Source organism: Lycorma delicatula, chromosome 9 (genome assembly GCF_047948215.1).
Source record: "Lycorma delicatula isolate Av1 chromosome 9, ASM4794821v1, whole genome shotgun sequence".
Classification (NCBI taxonomy): domain Eukaryota; kingdom Metazoa; phylum Arthropoda; class Insecta; order Hemiptera; family Fulgoridae; genus Lycorma; species Lycorma delicatula.
In genome coordinates, this window is record NC_134463.1 from 75,659,103 (window position 1) to 75,673,838 (window position 14,736).

Here is a 14,736-nt window from a genome sequence, read left to right on the forward strand (position 1 = left end):
TTTCTTTTACCAGTCTGCTTCTGACATCTGGATTTCCTTCATATTTTTGTAATTTTATTAAGTAACAAAATTCTTCAATTTCTAAATCAGTGCATTCCACTGACTCAACATTTAATTCCTCATTATCGTTCTATTTGTCACATTTTTTTTTTTAATTTTAGTTTTATTTTTAAACTGTATTTCTCATCTATTAATAAATCCATCTCATTTTAATTCATATTTTGTTGGTCAGAAGAACAATATCATCATTGAGTCTTAATATTTTCTTCACTTAGATGGTTACTAATATTTTTTTCCAATGCCTATACTGCTTTTTTTCAAACAAATTAAAAAGTAACAGGGAAATACTACATCCTTATCTCATTTTTTTTCTAAATCAGAGTTTGCTTTTCAAATTTTATTTTTATAAATTTAATTTGAGTCTTTCACAGAGTTTAAAATAAATCTTCTTTACCAACATTCAGGTCTGATTTTTCTTTCTTCAGATCTATAAATGCCATGTGGGTGGCTTTATTCTTCTTAAATTTACCATCTGTGATTAAGCCGAATGGCCGGAATAATCTTCCTTGTAGCTAGGGTATTCTGAAACTGCCTGACAAGTGTTTTCAATGCATAAGATCTGATGGTTATCCAATAATTCCCACATTTATTTTATCTGCTTTATTTTGTTTTTTTTTAAATCTGATTATGGGAACAATTACATTTTTTTGAAAAATCTTATAGTACTGCAGTACTTATGTGTCTTGGCTGAATACTTGCTTCTTATGTATTTCTCAGGTAGATAGATCAGTTTATTACTTCCTATTGGGGCAACCCTAACCATGTTCACTGGCCACTTGGCACTGGGAACAATAAAAAATTATTGTTTTGTGCCTGAAGAAGATCGGGCTTCAACTTTCACTGCAGATGACGCAAGTAGTCGTAGTCTCAGGTGGACATAAGCTAACTCCGATTTCATTTAGGGTCGGTAATACAGCAGTCCACCCTACCCCTGCAGTGAAATTCGGAATGTGAATAGACAAGTACCCAATGTTCCAGAGGCACATAATAGAAGTATTGGTTAAAGCCAAAAAAATGGCTACTGGAATCAGTTGTACAATGACCAACATTGTGGGTTCCTGCACATCGAAGCGGAGGGTCTTGTCTCAGATGACAATCTTGAAAGTACAGTATAGAACTCCAGTCTGATCCGTCATGCTGGAGAGGGGGAGAGCCTGTCCAATTCTTAATTGTGTACACAGGGCTGTCTTCCTCTGGGTACGCTGTGGGAATTGGACCTCTCAGGCGATGGTGCCGGTATAGTGGCCAGACTTGTGCCCCTGGATCTCCTTGTTCAGTCCAGTAGGAGGAGGGGGTAAGATGTCAAAGAGCGGGTAAGGTGGATGAGGAGGCATTACTTATCTGCAGATGGGATCAGTCAATGAAAGGCAGATGGATCTACAGACTGATCTCAGACCTCCAGAGATGGCTGTGCCAAAAACACAGGGAACTATGGTACAAGTTGACCCAGTTCCTTACTTGTCATGGATTTATTAAGGTATACTTATGTGCACAGACACTGAGACCCACTGCAGAGGAGGGGAGGAGGATACCGCAGAACACAGAGTTGATCGATTCCTGCAACATAGGAAATGCTAACCCCAGAGTATATCATTGGGATTGTGCTACAGACCTAATGATCGTGGCATACTGTGTCCACAATGTTGGTTAAGATCATCTGAACTAAGTTGGTGGAAGATGTCCAGGAGGGAATAACTCCCTCTGAGTCTCCCTTGAGGCAGGTATCTGACCCCAAGATCAAGGTTAAAAAACCCTAAGGATAACACTGTTTGAGGTGTGGGGCCAGAAGTGGAGGTGTGGATGGAGACAGATCACATGGATGGGGTGCTGTGGTAACACTGGAAAATTGGACTCAGCATCTCATGTTGTATAGGGAGGGTATTTAGTGGTTACGCACACAAGGGAGAGTCCCACACTACTATGAGATATAAGACTACATGGTGCCTATAAAAGGTTTCCCCTCTTCATAAAGAACAAAAAAGATCAGATTATTACAATACATGTATTAAAATTATAAAAGGAAAACCAATATATAAAAGTATCAACTTGTTATAACAGTTTAAAGAAGAAATATTATGAGAAGAAATAGTGTGTCAACCTGCGGATGTAAATGCTAAAATTTCTACTTAATTATCCAATCTTTTATTCTTAGAATTTAATTAACATCATTTTTTTTTTAGCAGTATTATTAATCGCCTGTGGTTTTGTTATTAATGTTGCACATGTTAAAGCAAGAGACTAATACTTATTCATTGCATAGGATTATTATCTTTTCTTAGTTAAATTCATTGAACAGTATAACAACATAAGAGCAGTTTAAAACTCTTAAGAAGAAGTTCCTATATTAGACCCAAAAAGTTATTTGAAACAGTTTCCATGTCATTTGAAAGTAAGTAAATTATAATTTAAAAAAAAACTGTGCTAATTGTCAAAGTATTAAGTAGTTCTTAATGAACAGATGTGTTCTGGTATTGAACAATTTCAACAACTTTGTTCGTCATAGAACTTTCCTATCATGACAATTAAAAAGTTTGTTGATGCAGAAAAACATTTAGAATGCTTAATGCGCTAATTATAGAAATATTAGATGTTTATTTTTATTAACTTAAAAAAAAAAAAAAAATTGTAGTTTATATGTAAATAATATGTGGATGCTACAGAATTACTTGTATGTTTTTTTAAGACTAATTAACAACTATAAAAAATATTGTAAACTTTTTAATTAAAAAATAAAAATTCAATTTAATTTATTCCTTCTTTCTTTCCTCTCTATTCTTTTCATTATGATGTAGGGGGGTTTTCCTTGTTCATCTGAACTGAGACAAGTTATTTCTTCCCTATTAGTTAGGACTTGTGTAGAGATCAGTCCAGTCACCAAAGTGTTAGTTAGTGGGGATGCCTTTAATATTCTAAAAAACTTGTAATATGAAGGTTCACTTTCACTTTTTACATGATGGAAACATGGAAAAAATAATATGGTATGTGACATAAAGAGAAGTGAACCCTCGAGAAAAAGTATGTTGATTATTTTTTTGTCTTCAATAATAAAAGAGACAGTTTTTTATTTGAATGAGTACATTAACAATGAATGTGATAAGTAGTCCATGTAATCTTTAGGAGTTTTACTTATTAAATTACAGATTGGATTCATAATATTTACAAAACCTATGTCAGTTATAATGTAGTAAAATAATGTTTGATTGAAATTTACCCATTTTAAAAATTATAATAAAATTTAATTTTGAAAACGGACTACATATAAATGTTAGTAAATTATAATAACTACTCCATTCTTGTATACTTAAAAATGCTGTGTATGTAATGAGCATAGAAAAGGTTGAAAATCCATTTACTACAGTGACAATATAATGAGCAGAATTTTTTAATACTAACTCTAAGTAAATGGGATTAGATCCAGAATTCTGTTTGTAGATATAAAAGTTAAATGGTACAGCAGTTGTCTGGCATTTAAACAGTGCGGGAAAGGTACAAACATGATTATATATTTGCTAAAGATTAAAAGTGCATAGTATTTAGTAACGTTTTATTCTTTTACCCAAATAAGAAATAAGAATTTTTTAATGAAAGTGGTTATTTTGAGAAACATTTTTTTGTCTTTTCCCATTTTTATTTACCATATATTTGTTAATCCATGAATACAAAAATGTAGCAGTAAAAAAAGGTGATACTAAATTTGTTTGTGTTTACATAATTGTAACAGAAGAAGTTAGATTATTAGTTGAAACTATAATTTTGCATTCTGTTTTTTGCTTCATGGAAAATGTTTGAGTGTTTTTTGAGATACAGATGCCAACAGATTTTACGGATAAATACAAATGTCAGGAAGTTATAATGTTTGTAGACTATCTGAACTAAAAACTTTAAATGAAATAGTCATTCATATGTAGCACAAGTAATCGATGCCGGGCTTAATAAGTTAAGTTACAAATGAGGTAGTTTTCTGTTGTTATTTTCAGTGAGCTAAACATGCACTTGCACATCAACATATCAAGTCTAATGAAATGAAGATGATATTCAGCCCTACAAATAATAATTTTGTTCTGTTCATGACAGGAAATTGTTATAAATTAAACACCATTGTTGTCAGAGAATGAAACAAAATGTTTAAGAGTAGATTCAGATTTCCTCTTTTACAATGGTTAAAAGATAGACTTTTGTAATGATAGAAATATGTTCAAATTACAAACATAATGAAATTTTTAAAGAATATTGTTTTTATGGAAGTAATCCATCTTTAGCTTGTTGAATTTTATTCAGAGGGCAAAATAAAATAAAAATTAAAACAATAAAAATGATGACTGAAAATTAATTAAGCTTTCAGCAGTGGGCTCATGTAAGTAATAGTTGTAAATGTACTATTGATGGAAAACAATGGCACCATTATGTGTAATAAAATCTTTAGAAAGTACTGGCAGGGGATACTATTCCAAGAGTCACAAAGTTTCGACTGGTTCCTTTTCTATTCAGAAGTATAAGCAATTAGATCAAAATAATTGATGTATTCATCACATGAAAGCATACGGCAAAATTACTATTCTAATAAAAGTAAAATTTAGAAACTTGGTTGAGAGATATTGCAGCTGCTTTTTGTTTCTTTTTCACTTGATGACTATTTTTATTTTGATAAGAATGTTAAAGATATCCGTTGTATTGGTTTCAATCATTATATGTTGCTTTGTTCTGTATTTAAAATAAGTCCACAAATATTAGGAAAGATTTCCAGTAATGATTTTACACAATTGGGACAAATATGAAACCGAACATTTATTATGTGTAAATGCAAGTAATATAGTTTAATTATTTTCTTTTAGTTTATGTACAATCAGATCCTTTGCCAGTAATACTGTATTCTACGGTGAATCAGAATATAAGCATTGTTACTATGGCAACCATGACGTGATGTGTGGGACCTTTTTATTTGTTGCTCCACATTGAGGCCAGACCTGCTTTTTAATATGAACATAGCCCTAAGGGTGATTCAGATAAAATTGAACATTCATTCTGCCACCTTTGTTCAGATGATCTTATCAACATCGTTAACACTGCTTGCCACAATTACTTGGTCTGCAGCATAGTCCCAATGACGTTCTCTTGGGTTAGCACACCAAATTCTCTCCGACATGATTCCCTAAGATGCAGGAACTGATTGCACATGAACATCATGTGTTTTGTGGTATCTTCCTCCTTGCAATAATCACACTCTACAGAGGGTCTTGGTGTCTGTGTGCACAGATATACCTTAAAACATCTGTGATCGGTAAGAAACTGGGTCAACTTGTACCCCAGTTCATATTTTTGTTACAGCTATATTTGAAGGTCAGAAATCAATCTGTCGATATATCATCTCTCCTACCACCTGTGGACAAGCGATGGCTTTGCATCCGCCTTACCCATTCACCTATACATCTCCTCCCTCTTTCAAACGAGGAGATCCAGAGGTGCAAATTGTAAGTCCCTACGTGGACTCCACATACTATAATTATCTATCCACTTTAGTGATATGTGACAAGTGGGCGGTGGGACACGCAAGCAAGTGGTGTATGATACCACGCTTATCCCCTCACACTTTTAGGTTAGCTCTAGGAGCTAGTTAGGACACTGGTTGCTAAACTGCTTCGAGACTCAGTATCCGTTTGTGGCACAGACATTCGGTCTTATGCTTTAGAGCGACTGAATGGGGTGGTGACAGGAGAAATGCCAAGCAAACCAATACTATAATTATGTACGGTATTTACTAGGCTAGAAAAATAATGTGCTAACAAGCAAAAAATAACGCTTTTCTAATTTTTACTTTTCAATTTTTTTTTATAATCATAACCAAATTAAAAACAAGTTAATTAATAAACAAGCAATACTATTAATTTTATATATATTTACAAAAAAAAATTTAAGGATTGTAAAAGTTTTATTTTTCAACATTTTGTAAGTGTGTTTTATTATTTTTTTAATAGTTTATCTAATACAAGAAGAGTACAAAAAAAATACAATATGTGTATCCATAGTAAAAACTATCCGAATGGGAAAAAACTTTCACTAGAAATTTAAAACCTGAAAAACCTCAGTTTAGTTAAAAATAAGAAAATGAATGCGTAGATTTAATTTTAACAAAAACGTATTAATTTAAATAAAATATAATATTTTAATTATCTGATTTAATAGTCTAAATTTTAATTTTAATTTTAATTTAAATTAAATAATTATTTAAATAAAAGAGTAGCAGAAAATTGCCGTGAACTTAAAATTCATTTATAAATTAAAAAAAAAGATTTTCTTAGAAATAGCAAAATGAATAAAAATAAATAGAATTAACAGAATTAGACTACCTATATAACAATTACTGTTAATTGTGTGGTTCTACGACAATAATAATTCTATTATATGAAATATATAAACAGCAAAGGTTCAATTTACCAACAATAGTGAATGGTAAATTTTCTAGCGCTTTCGGTTTTTATTCGTCCATCATCAAGAATAATCCATTAATTATAAAAGTTACAGTTGTGGTTTTAAATAGCTGAATAGAAATTAAAATGAAATAAAATAAATTATTAAAATCTGTATATTCCTAACAGTTGATTGTCACGTATTAAAACTATATAAAGTCATACATTAAATAAAACCGTCTTGTCTGTAAGAAATTCTCAACTGTTTCATTTTAATTTCCATTCTACTATTTAAATGCACAACTATAGATTTTATAATTAATCGATTGTTCCTGATGATGGACGAATAAAATCCGATAGCGCCAGAATAATTTAACATTCACTATTGTTGGTTAGTTGAGCCTTTATTGTTTATGTAGTTTATATAAAATACCAATGATGCCATGCTAAAAAAACTTAATTGTGTTATAATAAATTCTATTTAAAGACTTAAAACGGAGGCACGTCTGAAGGCGGAGGTAGATTTCACCGGTGCTAAGTAGGGGATAAAAAAGATTTCCACCTTAAAGTTAAGAAAAACTTCGAATTTACCCAATACGACAATGGTTGCATATGAAAAAATGTTTCAATTGTTTAGCATACAATAAGCCCCATCCTTTTAGAATTCTAGCAACATTTTAGTCATCCCTTGCCGTAAGAGTTGGTCATATCAAAAATTGTTTCAGACAAAATTTTAGGTAATGTTTGGAGGACTAACGACCACTTTAAACCAATCAATACTGTGCCTATTAAGGGAGGTATGATTTTTTTGGTCTTCGAAACTCCATTTTTCCTTACCTGGGCCAGTGGTTGGTGATATCAAAAAACTTTACTTAAATTATGTTTTAGGCCCTTATCCAAAAAATAGTAGTAAATTTAAAACAATTCGATATTTTACCTAATAAGAAGGTTATAGTAATATTTTGTTTTTTCGGAAAGCCCCCTCCCCATCACCACCCCCATGGTATGATTTTGCCCATTAACGAACTCTGATTTTAGATCGTTATATTTTATGTATCAATTTGAAACTGATTGGCGCAAAATTACGGCAGTTATCGTGTCCACAAGAAAGTGAAATATAAATATAAATAAACTGACGGTGGTTTTAGGGTCTGGGGGATGTGAAACGCGAAGAGATGTCGAAATTTTCCGGAAGTCGATACATGGTACCTTTTACAATAGGTTCAATGAAATCTACCTAACTACTGCCGAGCATGAGATATGGGTTTGTAGAATGACAGAATATGTAAATTACAGTTATATCGGGGACGAGGTATGAGAAAGCCATCGGCTCAATTTTATACACGTTCATTTGTCAAATGTAAGTGTCCAGAAATAACGTTCTCATCGTCTTACAAGCGAACTTGTAATTGCAATAACACTCACGCCAATTATAACAGAAGTATGAAATTTGCAATACAAACCAGCTGTCGGAAGAAAGTCATTCAAAACCCAGTGGTTACTTAACACGTTACTCATAAGAGTATAATGTTAAGTAACCGTAGGCAATCTGCAAGTGAAGAGGCTTTTAAATCGGAAACCATTATATTTACTAATATATTTTTATACAATATTTAACGATAGTTTACAAAAAACTATGTTATATATATATATATGTCGGAGAATAAAGTACAGTGGAGTATCTTCCGACAAAACGATGAGAATATTCTTTAGAATATCTGTATTTTTAGTAGTTTTAAGAAATGTACTATTACTTGTAATATTTTGTAAAATAAGGTTTAAATTGTTTTATTGCGGTAGGCTTAGGCCTAGGTAGGCACATGGTTGTCAACGTAGTCGGGATCCCAGGACGATAGGGGTATCATAAAATTAATAAGGAAAAGGAAATATGCAGTAGGCATATTATTTGAGAATATTGAGAAAGGGTAGTCTTGCTTTGGAACCCAGATCGAACAGACGTCCTGGTGATCGCGAATTCGTTATTTCCCTGAGCCTCGGTCTATCGCAAGTTGTTTTAATATTATTTGAATTCTAAATTAAATTAATCTTATATTATAATTCGTGTGCTACTGAGTTATTGATAAGTGATAATTATCATTTGTAATTATTTCATTGTACGAGTTATCTACTCATTTTTATTGATTGAACTCTATTATAATCTTATATATTCTCCACTTGTAATAATAAAAATGAGTGAAACACAAAACGTTGAATCCCTGACAAATCTCCTCGCCTCTCCGACATTATATATATATATATATATATATATTCTTTACCAAACATGTAAACTTATTGTTGCGTTTATACTAATGAACTACAATCTTTGCTAAAAAAAAAGGAAAAGAAAAAACACAAACCTCTACATACTAGATACAGAACTTGTTCTTATTACTCAACATGCTTCGTAATATGAGAAAGAATGTATGCGTCCGTTTCCTTTTTTAAATAAATTACCGAATTATTAAACAAATTTTCCGATTAATTTATTTAAAATATAATTAAAAGGTTTTAACAGAATCCTGAATTTTCTGCATCCCGTTAAAAGTATACATATGTACTCAAAGCATTTTCAATATACTTCTAAATTATGAAAAATTTTTTGTTCTTTTTTTTGACTCGACTACCCAAAAAAGATTGTATCGTATTTAGGGTGTACGTATGTTTGTTCCAACGTAACTACTCAACGGTTGAACCGATTTAGATATATGACCTCGCGTTAGAATCCTTACGTTACCGGGAGTGTTATAGGCTATATATCTATATAGCCTATTATTATTAGTAATAATAATAGTTTCCTTCATTTAAATTAAAAAAAATCTGATATAAAGATCACATGACTTCGTTTTACGCCTATTAGATTACTATTAGATTATTATTTCAATAATAACCTCTGGTATTTTTTCATATTTTTTTTATTTTATTGTTATTACTGAATTATTATATATAGTAAAACTTTTTTAACAATTAGAAGTTAATAATTATTAGTAAATCAATATATTTAAATTAAGAAATAAAGTTAAAAAAAAGGAGATGAAGTCGGATTTGAACCGATGCGCCTTGTAAGATCCAAATATTTCATTAATTAACATTTTATTTGGCTATAAATCTGGAACCAATGAAAATAAATACCACTTATGATATATCGTTGAAAATATTTCAATAAGGGCTTATTGCAAAAGTTAAGAAAAAATCCAATATCTAAATTTTTTGGATTTTTGGCTTTTTTGGACACTTTTGGTCCAATCGATTGGAATCAAAAGGGGAGGTGCACAACTAGATGTTACAACAGTCATAAATCCAAAATTTCAACTTCCTACAGCTAATCGTTTTTAATTTGTGCGAGATACATACGTACGTACGTACAGACGTCATGCCGAAACTAGTCAAAATGGATTCAGTGGTGGTCAAAATGGATATTTCGTTGAAATCTAAAAACCGAAATTTTTCGCGAACACAAAAGGAAGTAAAATACGTAATTTTTTTATTTTTAAAATGTTGTACAAAATTCCGTTTATATTCTATATTAGTAATTATCCTATATTAAACAGGAATGTTTGTTTTTTTTGGGCATTCGTGTTTTCTTAGTTTTTAATATTTATCTCTTGTTATGTTTAATATCTTTATTTATTTAATATATTTACCTTATTTCAGGTATTTATATTTTAAATCATTAATTTGGACTTTCATCAATTCTATCTTTTTTTTATCTTCTAGTTAATTTTATCCATTCCTAACGCCATCTAATTAATGTAAAATTATGTACCAATCAAAATAAAAGATGATTATTTATAGGTGTAAAAAAAAACTTCCAACTCCTCTACGTAAACTCAAATTTTTGTTTCAAAATTTTTTGCAGCTTAAGTTATGTGGTAAAAAGTTATTACGTAACTACCATTGAAACGTTTTTAAAAAATAAAATAAAAAATAACATAAAATTGGTTCATTTGCTAAAAATGAATGATTGAATATGACTTAAAAAAAAAAAATACAAAAGAATCTATTGAGGACCTCCTAAGTCCCCAAAGAATTTTGTTATATTCTTTTGCTCATATTAATATAGAATGGTACTTATTACTAAATTAAGTTATTATTCTGATATATCAACGAATAAATTAAACTAATAAAAAAATATTTATTTTAATAATAAAACTATTAATATGCAATTATTGCCCTTACCTTCATAACTTCTTTGTCATTAAAGATCAAAATTCACTGCATTTTTAATTTTTTAAATACTCCATAACAAAAACCTGTAACATAAAGAATAAAATTTCAAAAAAAGTGCACCTGGCTGTTCTAATGGTTAACTCATCATCACAAAACAGTTATTTAACAGCTGATTTTCAAAGTCGAAGGTTCTGATATTTAAATCCTAATAAAAATTAACTGCTTTTATACTGATTTGAGTATTGGAGATTGGATACCGGTCTACTTTGGACGTTGGTGTTCAATTAATCACACTCTCAGGAACAGTTGGCCTGAGTCTGTACAAGACTCCATCTCATTTACATGTCATACATATCAACCAAATCTCACTGGACAGTGAGGGGTTGCTTGTTGTTCACTAGTTGAACAGATTGTAACGTACACATTAGGAAAAAAAAAAATGAAAAGATTAAACAAAAATTGTTTTTTTGAAATTTTGAAGCATTCCAAAGCTGAAATTGTTGAAGGATAAACTTATTACAAATGAAATACTAGTACTGTTTTAACATTAAAGCAAAGTTGTGCTGCATCATCGCTGTGCTATACGCAGTTCGAATAATAATTTAATATAATTTACTGAAATGTATAATTTCTACTCAGATTTAAGAAACAAGAGATCTAAAAAAAAATTATTTATTATCCTACAAATATTAAATACTTATATTTGTACTTAAACTTTGAGTACATTCTTGCACTTCACTTAAATATATGATTTTCATTCACATTTAATAATAACATATTAATATTTACCCCTGCTATTTTCTTAATAAACTAGATTTGTAATTCAGATTTCAAACATAATCCTATTATAAATTATATGACGCATTCTAAAAATGATATAAAGAAATAAATGAAGTGAAATTTAATTTTCTAATCCATTTACACACATCGAGTTCAATCTAGGCAATTTTAACTAATGTTATGCTTAATAAAAGCAATCTAAAATTATTTAAATTATCGCTAATACTTACCATGAGATATAATATTTCACTGTTATAAAACCTCGTAATAAAAAATCTGTGAAATTTTATTTCACTCTTAACATTTTGATGCTAATGCATAATAAAACGAACATTCAGTAAAGTTCCAACAGTTTTACATTAATGGGAGTGGAACTACCTTGAAATATCTTCTTAAAAAAGAAGATTTAAACACAAAGGAATAAAGAGGCCAACCAAGAACTACATACCATTCTATGAGCAATTAATATTCATATTTGTATTTAATGCCTAGTAAATTACATTTACTAGAAAAAAATTAAGCTAAATCTTCAAACATCTTCCCATTATTGTACAAATTTGTTTCAACATCAACATGGTTGTTTTACTACAAGCATTTCTGTAGGTGGTCAATAAATTCTATGGAGGCTTGTCAAATTTTCCTTCAACTGAATGTGATATAGGTTTTGCCAAAGCATTTTTTTGACTACGAATACAAAAATGAGATCTTTGTAATTATCTGTTTAATCACCTGTAATGGTAGGTTATTAAACTATGCAGTTTTTGTACATCAACTAACCAGTTCAATTAGTTATATTGGATAACTAATCTACTAAGTACACCTTTACATAAAATGTTTTTAGAAAAAAACCTTTAATTATTTATTGTTTGATCATTTACAAATTTTAAAATAAAAAAAAGAAAAAAAGAACTACCTTTACTTGGATTAATAGAACAATATCCCACAATCAGAGATTCTACAAACAACTTATTTATAAATCTTTAAACCTATTGAACTGAAACATTAATCTCATAACCTCTGTTTCTTAATATAGTCGATGTCCAAACAGACAATAACAGTCTATAAAAAAAGTACAACAATAATATTCTTTTTAACTATTATAAAATGAATTGGCAATTAATTATTTAATAAATGTTATCCAAAAAGGTTTAAACAATTTTATTAAATTCTGAAAGAATCTCAAAAACTAAGTCTGTGACACCGATCGGTCAAATATGCATGACAGTATAAGAAACAAGGTCTTACTGATTCACCAAGTGTGATTTGTTTTGACATAATTTTAAATATATTTATTATCAAGAATTTCCAAAGTAATTATTTTGTATTTTACAGTACACGGGTTAGAATTTACTATCTCAAATGATGGTACGTTAAATTCTAAAAAAATTATAAAAGTGGCGGACAAGAAGCTGAAAATGATTAGCTAGCTAGCATATGCTATATGCAGTGGCATATATACAATGGTTTACGCAGTGGTCTATACAGTATAATTCAAGACTGTGTGCTAGGTAATAATTTTCTTGTGAGAGTTACTGTACATAATATAGCTCACTAAAGTGTGTAAGCCAAGTAGTCAAATAACAGGAAGAAGTTAGTGAGAAAGTATGGACTGAATACATAAAGTAAAAGGGAGATTTTATTGACTTTTGCATGGAAAATAAAATACTTTACAAAGCTTGATATAAACACCATAGAAATCATCAGTAGATGAAAATTCTATTATATTGTCTATATAATTGTAGAAGAAAAATTACAACAAATTTATAAAATGCACAAATGAGTTGCTAGAGGCCAACCATAAATAAGAATCATGTACTCCTAGTAGCAAAAATGAAAGAACTATTGAAGAAAGTTAAAAAAGCAAAGAAATAATTAGATGGAATCTGTAGAAAAAAGAAAAAAAATGATTGGACAGGAAGTAATAGAAGAGAAGTTCGTTCAAGTTGAAGAGAAAAAATTCAGAAAGGCAACAATGGAAATGATTAAATGTAAAAGATGCCTTAAAAACAGCAGCAGAATAAACAATTGGCTTTATTAAAGGAAGAAGAATAAGGAAATCATCAGTTTCCAGAGAAATTATTACAAAATGGAAGACCAAAAAATTATAATAAAGAAACTATGAGGCAATTCAAACATTGAATAATGAATTAAGAATAGTAATAAAAAAAAGCATGAGAAATGGCTTGCAGATAAATACTAAGGTGTAAAAGATTTAGAAAGAAAAGGATAGTATATGAGCTAATAAATAATTAAAAACAATTACATGGGCTATATGGATGAAGAGTATAGACATTAAACAAATTTGCCAGCAGAAATGGTAAACTGTTCTATTTAGAGATGGACATAATTAAAAAGTGGAATGAGTACACAAAGAAATTATAAAAATAAAACAAAAACTCATGATTTTCCCATAAAAGTTCCGGCTGAAATGCAAAAGGATGAAATATGAACAGCAGTTATCCTATTAATGGAAGTTACAAAAGAAATAATAGAAATGAAGAATGGAAATGCTATAAGAATATATGACTTCCTATAGAAGTGATTGGAGTGGCATAATGAAGGATTTCAAGAGATGCTGAAATGGTGTATTGGAATTTAAAATATTTGAATGTAGGCAGAAGACTTTCTTAAAACAAGATTCCATTTCCCAAAAAGCATTGTGATGAAGTGTCAAGAACACAACACAATTAATTTAATTTCCCATTCAGTGAAGATTCTTCTGCAGAAATCTGAATAGAAAATTGACTAAAAAACTGAGCAAATAAAAATCAGTGTTATTGAAGAACTGCATGGATTCATAGAAGGAGGGAGCACAGAAAAGCAGTTAGATCATTGAGAACTGTTAGTATACAGAAAGAAGTACAGCATAAATAAAAATGTGACAAGAAAAGTTGCTTTTGACAAAAAAAAACATTTACGTTAGTCAACTGGGATAAATTAATAGAAATATTAAGAAGCCAAAAAATAGAACTAAAAGATAAAAGATAAATTAAAGAATTGTACCAAATCAAAACATTATTATGAAAATAAACGATGTTCACAATGATGGTTTGACCTAGAAAAAGAAATAAGGTAAGGATCCTGTCTATCAACAATGTTATCTAATTTTTATATTCACGATCAAAAGTCCTTTAGAAGAAAAAAAAGAAGAAGAAGGAAGAACAAGTATAAATCATGTAAGGTTCTCAGATGACAATATTTTTGTTATTTTTCTTTTGGCAATGAAGCAAAGGATATTTAACAGATGATTTAAAAATTAGAAAGAAACCATTGACAAAATATGATATGAAAATGAATATTAGAAAAACTCAAGTAATGATGATAG